At 44.2% G+C, this 8,607-nt stretch overlaps 1 long non-coding RNA gene across 2 annotated transcripts; it reads left to right on the forward strand.

Annotated features, from left to right (window-relative positions):
• Positions 1-2,575: 2,575 nt before the first annotated feature.
• LOC148109441 (uncharacterized) lies at positions 2,576-8,210 on the forward strand. 2 transcript variants are annotated; one of them, XR_015725632.1, is made up of 4 exons: positions 2,576-3,001; positions 4,074-4,129; positions 4,426-5,732; positions 6,644-8,210. It is a non-coding gene; the product is annotated as an uncharacterized LOC148109441 (long non-coding RNA). The 2 variants fall into 2 exon arrangements; XR_015725633.1 differs by having other exon boundaries at positions 2,578-3,001; positions 5,497-5,732.
• The last annotated feature ends 397 nt before the right edge of the window (positions 8,211-8,607 follow it).

Raw genomic sequence — 8,607 nt, forward strand, 5'->3', positions numbered from 1 at the left:
CTGAGCTGAAACCAAGAGCTGGACACTTAACTGAGTGAACCACGTGCCCACTTAAGTTTCAGTTTTAAACGATGCTTCAATTAATATCATTGAATAATGTTCTAGTGTAATGCTAATCCCTATCAGAATTTATGTTGTTTGTCTATTTAGTTACTTGCTCATTGTCTGACACCCCCTGGGATATAAGCTCTGTGAATGCAGGAGCTTGTTCCTTGTTCCCCATTACGTCCTTAGCAGCTGGGACAGTACCTGACAGATAATATCAGCTGTTGTTGTTACTGGGAGCACATACATATTTCCACCTTTTCAAAGATCCAGCCTGGGGCGAGGTGGCTCCTTCTGGCCCTCTCCCTACCTAGTCCCTGGCTTAGCCAGTTACAACTGCTTCCTGCCTAAGCAGTGTCCTTATAGAGATCCTGCTTCTCTAAAACCTTGAAATATTCATAGTTTGAAAATTAGGAACCAGTTCAGATCTCAGGAATTCCACCCCCACCACGGCCCCTTGCCTCTTGCTGACTTATCTGACTGCCTGAGGTAGGCGGGGAACCAGGACACATTCAGTCACTCACATCTCTTGACATTTTTGCTCTTGGTAAAATCCAATGGCCCATTTACCATCCATCTGTATATCTTCTTTGGTGAGGTTCTATTAAGCTCTTTTGCCCATTTTTTAGTTTGTGTTGTCTGTTTTCTTATTTTTTTTAATTTTAAGAGCTCTTTATATATTTGGGATAATAATCCTTTATCAGATGCATCTTTGCAAATATTTTCTCCCAGTCTGTGGCTTGTTTTGTAATGCCCTTGACATGGTTTTTCACAGAACAGAAGTTTGTAATTTTATTTCATTTTTTAAAAAGATTTTATTTGAGAGAGAGAGAGTGAAAAGGAGAGAGATCACGATGAGCAGGGGTTAGAGGTAGAAAGAGAAGCAGACTCCCCGCTAAGCAAGGAGCCTGATGTGGGGCTCAATCCCGGGACCCTGGGATCATGACCTGAGCCGAAGGCAGACGCTTAACCGACTGAGCCACCCAGGCGCCCCAGAAGTTTGTAATTTTAATGAAGTCCGGCTTATCACTTATTTCTTTCATGGATCATGCTTTTGGTGTTGTATCTAAAAAGTCATCATGAAACCCAAGGTCATCCAGGCTTTCGTGTTTTACATTTGAGTGTATGCTCCATTTTGATTTAATTTTTGCGAAGAATATAAGGTTTTGTGTAGACACATTTTTGTTTTTTGCATGTAAATGTCCAGTTGTTCCAGCATCGTTTGTTAAGTATGGGAGTTTTTCCAATCTTTACTTTTACCCAACTGTGATTAGCAACAGAGCTCTAAGAACAAAGCACAACCTGTCTTTTCCCACTTGATTTATTAATAGATTTACCAAAAATCTCTACAGTGTGTCTGAGTGGTTCCTCATTTAGTTTTACTTCCCCTGAGTTTTGAGACTGTATGCTATTTTTGTATTTGAGGGTCCTGAATAAATGATACCTACACCTGAAAGCACTGGAGCTGTTGACACGAGTCAAGCAGGTGAAGATAACAATCCCACTTTGGTGAATGTGAAGCCTGCTGCTGGAGAACGTGGCTTGTTGTGAGCGAAATGGGCCTGCTTCTGCTCCTTGCCTCCTAATGCTCCGAGTTTAGATCTTAGCACAGGCCACCCAAGGGAAAACAGCTTACACCCACTACCCTCCCAAACACACAGGTTGGATATCTATTGATTTTAAAACCGAGAATGCTGAACACACCCTTCAGTCTGCCTTAGTAAAAGGCCTTTAAACCAGGGAATGGCCCTGTTTCCAAATCCAGAGCAATTTGGAATAGGCATCTCAGTAAAATATAAAATTCTTGTCATGGGCCCTTCTCTTCAAGATTTTATTTTATTTATTTGCCAGAAAGAGAGAGAGAGAAAACAGAAGCAAGGGGAGAGGCAGGCAGAGGGAGAAGCAGACTCCCCACTGAGCAGGGAGCCCAATGCGGGGCTCTATCCCAGGACCCTGGGATCATGACCTGAGCCGAAGACAGGTGTTTGACTGAGCCCCCCAGGCGGCCCGTGGGCTTATATGAGACACATGATTTTAAGTCTTCGGTATATCTCGAGTTCCATCCCATGAGGACCTTGCCTGAAGCCTGAGGTACAAACAGTTGACCTTAACACCGCATCCCATGGACAAATGGCAAGGAGGGACTGCAGCACGTGCCTCTGCTCACACGTGCCTCAGCTCACACATGCCTCAGCTCACAGCAGGAACACGATCCAACGTGGACACCAGCGTCTCATTCTGCAGACACGGCAAAACTGACCCAAAATATACAAACAAATAGCTATCGGGAGTCCCTGAGTTCAGGATCTATAGTGAGTATATAATCTTGCCAAAATATAACTCACGTGTTCTCCTTGGCTGTGTTCTGGACGTGAACGGTGTGGCCGGCGGGGAGAGCGGGGTGGCTCAGAAAGTTCCGGCAGTCTCCCAGGATGCAGCTGGGCCTTATCTTGGACTGAGGTATTTAGTATTTCATCCCCTTGATTAAAAGTAACGAATCTCTGGCTTAGGTGTCAGGTGGGTAGGAACGTTATTTTTGCTCTTGGCAAACACTTAAAAGGAAAAGTTGACTCAGCTGCTCTGGAGGGAAAGGACTAGGGCATCCTTTAAAAGCAGAGCTAATCTTTCAGCAGGTTAGGCAGCAGGCAGGGACGGACGGGAAACGTATGGCCTTCACAGTTCTGCTGAAGTTTGGAACTGCCCAGCCAGCTGGGAGCTGCTGATCCAAACGGAGTGGTCCCCGAGAAGACCTCGCCCGAAGCTCCTAGAACAGAGCCGGTGAGAAGCGGCCAGCATCACTCTCATAAGCCCCGCCGTCTGCGCTCAGGGCCGTGGGTGAACGCACCGGGGGCGTCTCGAGAGGAGGACAGGGGTCTGCCTTCTGCTGAAAGCCGCCAACGCCTTAGCCTCTCCCTGACCTTCAGACCTCAGACTTCTGCATTCACTCTTGAAGTTGGTGAGTGTGAATTATCCACACCGGGGGCACCGAAGGTGGTGGTGGTCTAGTTGTGTTGGGGGAGGCAGAGGGGGTGGCAGATGGAAAGAATTTGCCATCGTGGGTTTTCTGTGGACTTCAGCCTTCCCTTGTGTCCCCCCCATATCACATCCTGGGGGGCTGGTCCTCTGGCCGCCTGTGTCTCCCGGTGCTGGGATCAAGTGCGCAGGTCTAAGCTTTATTCGTGGGGGTAGGAGTGGAGTCTGGGGAGGGGACTCAAGAAGTGGGCACAGAGGTTCTCAGAACACCTGCGGGATTGCCTACTGAAGAGAAGGTGGCTTCGGGGGCAGGAGAGGCGCAGCAGGGAGGAACGAAAGGAAGTTTAACTAGATGAACTGGGGGCCTGCCCGGGTCTCAGGGGGTCTGCTGCCCCTCCCCGCGCGCTAGCAGCTCACAGCAGGGAGGCCTTGACCGCCAGATTCAGTCCCCCTCAGACAGATGGGCTGGACCCACTGCATCACCATCAGCTGGATCCGGGCTCAGTACATTTTCCTTAAAAAAAAAATTGTATTGCATGGAGCACTGGGTGTTACATGCAAACAATGACTCGTGGAACACTACATCAAAAACTCATGATGTACGGTATGGTGACTAACATAATAACAAATTAATTTTTTAATACACCACATGATATATTAACAGGTTCTCTTCACAAAAATTTAAACATTACAGACCAGGTTCAAGTCTGCTTTGATTATTACCTACAACGCTGATCCCCTCCCCAGAGATCACGCATTTACCACGTTTCCTGGAGTCTTCTCATGCATTTACATTTATGTATCTGTATGACCTATACAGGGTTACTCTGTGTGGTGAGGGACTGCTTGCATGCGTGGTGTCATCATGCATTTAGATACATGGATATGTAACAAGAGAAAACACAGTACAGTTCTCTGGGGTGGGGCTTTTTACATGCACAGTATTATTCTGTAAGTATAGTTTTGCAACTTGCTTTTTGGTGCATAACCATGTCTTGGAAGGCTTCCATGTCCGTGCGCTTAGACTTCATTCCTCTGAACTGCTCATTCTTTAGGTGTTCTTGCCTCTTTCACACGTGAATTCATTCTCCTCCATCACTCTGGACGCTTGGTGAGTAGAGACGACAGGATCTTATATTGTTTAGATCTCTTCTGAGTGTCCAGGGTAGCCAGACTCTGCCCTGCCCCTGAAGTCCCCGAGGCTCCCTCGGCCTGGTTTCCGATGTGTCGGCCCCCTTTCCTGGTCTCTGCTTCATCAGGAAAGTGGTGGGACCTCTCCGTGTCGGCAGGGCAGGCCTGGAAAGCCCTTCCCGGAGTCCGAGGACCAGTGACAAAGAGGCAGTGAGGACTGTGCGTCGAGGAAACACAGTCCTCCTGTTCTGTTTTACCGTACTTGTTTGCCCGCAGCCTGCCGACCAGGTCAGCTCTAGAAACAGAGCGTGCCATTCTCCTTCCCTCGGAGCCTGCGCAGAGAGAGGCGGCGGCAAGGGCCAGCAGCGGTTTTGCCAGTGGTCAGCTTTGTTTACTGGCTCTGGAGGCTTCTGTTTTATGAGTTTTCATGGGGGCCACGGGACTGGCCATTCGGAAGGGCGGAAACCGCTATGGGACCTTATACTTGCGAATTTTTCCAGATAAAGTCTTAAATCTATGTATTCAGCCTTATGTATTTTCTGGCAGTGAAACTAATTAGATCGTAGAATAGGCCCCCAAGAAAATAAGCCCACAAACTTGCCAGTTTTACTTTAGCACCTTGGCAAATAAGATGGAGAAAATATTAAGATATTTTCTTTTGGGGTTAGGACAAACTTTTCTTAATCTTTGTTGATTTTTTGTGTGTGTGCTTCTTCGCTCGACATTTTCTAAATGTAATAATCTGTAGATTTATAAACCTAAGTATTAAACATCGAGTTTAACAGACTCTTTGCACTTGAGTATGTCAAAACCCAGTATATGTGCCAAATAAGGAGGAAATATTTGTAAAAATAATGTAAATCAAGATGAACTATGGCATGAGTTGGGAGAAAATGGTTTATTTGAAAAACGTCCTTTAAGATGTTTCTGTTGAAACAAGTAGATTCTCTCTCTCTCTCACCCTTTTTTTTTGTGGTGGATATCCTTAGAAGTTTCTTCTGGTTTTCTCCTTTTTCTTTCTAGGGATGGAAAATAAAAGCCTTGGATTTGGCTGGTAAAATTCATTCATTTTAGCATCATTTTTTCATTTATTTTCATTTCTAACTAGTATTTACCACTTCTAGTCCTTCCTTCTTTTCCTCTTCCCTACTTTTGCCATATGGCTCCCTTTAGCTTCCCCTCCCCCAGCAGGGTCCGCAGCAGAATTTCCAAGGCCGCTCTCCCCTGCTGTTCAGCTCTGGGGGCCAATGTCTTTGGAGAAGTTTGGATCAGGCTTTTAATCTTTTCTTGTCTGCTCTCTATTGACGCAAAGGAATTAATGAAAGTTTGATTCTTCTGTACATACAGATCACAGTGGCCACTGTTAGAAACCTTCAACGTCTGGAACTTTCAGTGTTTGACTTGCGCTGGCAGTGAGGTATTAAAGATCATGCTTTTCACGCAGAAGAGTTATAGGAATGCTTCTTGTGATTATTAAAAATTATATCTTTCCTTTCTTGAGAGTTCCAGAGCCTGCCTTGGCAACGTTAAAACTTTCCAGCAGTCGTAACTGGAAGAGCCCACCAGTGGCGTGTTTCTGAGAAGTAAGGAAGCACTAAAGCAGTGATTTTGATGATGGGTGGTAATTACAAGCTGTTTTTGGTCTAGTTTTTCGAGGAAAGTCTAGGAAAGATTCCTTCGCTACCATAAATAGCCTAGCAGATGGATCCTAATGGATGTACTGTCTTTTCGGAAGATGGTATTCCATAACATTCTGTTGAGGATTTGTGGATGATTTTCAAGGTGAAACGTTCCTTCATCATATCTTTTCTGCTGTGGAGTTTAGCTGCACATGGCTCACGCCAATATTGTTATTGTAAATGTAAATATGATATTTAGGTCCACTTGCTTCGTCAAAAAATGTTCTGTAATTCTGATAAAATTAATGTCCCCACTTCTGGAACAGTAGGCTCTTTTTGCATCATGGACTCTGGTCTCCTGAAAAAGAGAAACTGCTGTTTTATTTGAAATTAGATGATAGTCTTGAAGTTTGCTCTTAGAAGTAGAATATTTTAAAAAATTTAAGCTTACTGATTACAAATGCTATGTCCCTGGTTGAGGAGTCATTTAGAATACAAGTAGGTATAGATGTACATTTTTATCTTAAATAAATTGCTAACAAATCAAATCCAGCAGGATACTAAATGTTACACCATGATCACTTTGGGTTATTCAAAGAAGGAACGAATGGCATTATACTAGGAAATTTATTTTACTACATTAGACTTGTAGGTTGAAACGTTGCTGGCCAATTACTGAGTAAGGCAGTTCCTCCTCCCTCCCAGTCGCACACCTAGACTGCATTTCCCAGCCTGCCTTGCAGTTGGGTGTGATTCTGTACCTGGGTTCTGGCAAGTGGAATGTAGCTGGAAATGATGGGAACCACTTCCCACTCTGACACATTTTTCTGTGCAATCGTTTACTCTCTCTTCCTCCATCTGCTGGCTGGGTGCAGAGAATCCTGCAAAGGACCTGCAGTTCTAGGGGATGGCTGTGGATGGCTGCATCGGAAGGTGGAACTGGTGGGTCCTTGAACGATCAGGTGGAAGGCTACCTCAAGAACACGTATACCTGCCCCATGAATAACAGCTCCTTCAGCTGCTAGCCTCTCGAGGATGGTCATTGCCGTTAGCCTACCTCGACTAATACAGCAAAAAGCATTCAATCAAAATTCAGCACCCGCTAATCTGAAAAAAGTTGTCAAAATAAGATTTGTTATTAACTTGTTTAAAAAGATCTATCTTCTCTCAAATGCCAACGTTGTTCTTAATGATGAAATGCTAGAGACCTTCTCATTAAAATAAACCAGACCAGGATGCCCACTGCTACCGCTATGAACAATGATAGGCTCCCAGTTCAAGCTAATAGATGAGAAATAAAATTACCATTATTTGAGATGAAAAGGTCATCTAAAGATTATTGAAAATCCAGGAAAAATCAACTGTAAATTTTTAGAGTGACTAGGAGACTTTAATAAAGTCATCCTTTACAAAATAAATATTAAAAGTTCGTGTTTTCTACATGATCTTTAAGAAGCAAGTTACGTATCTGCAACTATAAAGAATCATGAAACAGAAAGATACTATTTAAAATAAGAGACAAAAATGCTCTGTGAAGTTAAAATTATGACAGCCCAACTAAAAATTCAATAGAAATTTAGAAGGTGAGAAATTTTCTTAGAGAACCAAAATTCAAAGAGATGGACAAAAAGAGAGGAAAGATGAGAAAATTGGAAGATCCACCTAAGATGTCCACGATTGGATTGAAAGGGATTCTAGTAAAAAAGAGCAAGCAGAAGGGAGGAAATTCTCTCTCTCACACAGACCACACATACGCAAAGGACATTTCACTGAATTGAACGTCTAAATTAAAGCCTGTACTTCATTCAGATGCCCTTAGTTTTTACCTACAGCGCCTTTCCTTTTCCGGGAAACCACATGACATCCAGTCACCATGTCCCCTTAGGCATCTCTTGGCTGTGACCATTTCTGACTTAATTTTTGATGATCTTGGTAGCTTTGAGTGCTGGTCAGGTATTTTGTAAAATGTCCATCTGTTGGGATTTGCCTGCTTTTCTCACAGCTAGACTGAGGTTATGGCTTTGGGGGAGGAAGATCATCACAAGGCCAAGTGCCATTTTCATCAGCTCATAGGAAGGGCACCAACTCTCAACAGGCCCTCTACTGATGTCGACTCTGTCCCCTGGCTCGGGCAGTGTCAAGTTTCTCTACCGTGGAAGTTCTTCCCCCGCCCCATTCCCTACTGTGTTCTTTGGAAGGGAGCCACTGGCTATGTGCTGGCCAGACTTGAGTGAAGAATTCTGCACCTCAAGGATGAAGTATCCACGTCACTCAGTTCAAGAAATTCTTAGGAGTGGGATCGCGGGATCGGAGGGTGAGACCACGTTCGGCTGTGTTGAGAAGCTCCTGTTTTCTGGAATGGCTGTACCATTTTGCGTTCCCGTTAGCGATGCATGAGCATTCCTGTTGCCCTGCATCCTTACCAGAAATTGATATCGCCAGTTGTCTTTTGGATTTTAACCATTCTAATAGCTGTAGTGGTGTCTCGTATTTTTAAGTTACATGAGTTTAGCAAATCCATGCCTCGTAATTCAGGAGTACCTCTGGATCTTTTCGTCCTGTCGGATGTTTGTGCCAATTCTTACTCATGTATTGTTTTGGCATGCCTGCTTATGTTTGATTATATGATGACTATCGTATTGGAAAAAATATTTGTAGAGTACAGAAAATGACATTTTCTTCCTCCAGACAAGATTTCCATTTGCTTCTGCCTACCTCTAATCCAGAACTACCTAATTCTACTTCCAGAGTAAGAGGTTTTTTCCAGTCCACCCGGATAACTTGAAGCAGTGCTGCTTTCCTGACACTTTACACTTCTAGGATTCATCCTTTTGAGGTC

This window comes from Ursus americanus, chromosome 9 (genome assembly GCF_024610735.1).
Source record: "Ursus americanus isolate L20-20 chromosome 9, mUrsAme1.1.p, whole genome shotgun sequence".
Taxonomy (NCBI): Eukaryota; Metazoa; Chordata; class Mammalia; order Carnivora; family Ursidae; genus Ursus; species Ursus americanus.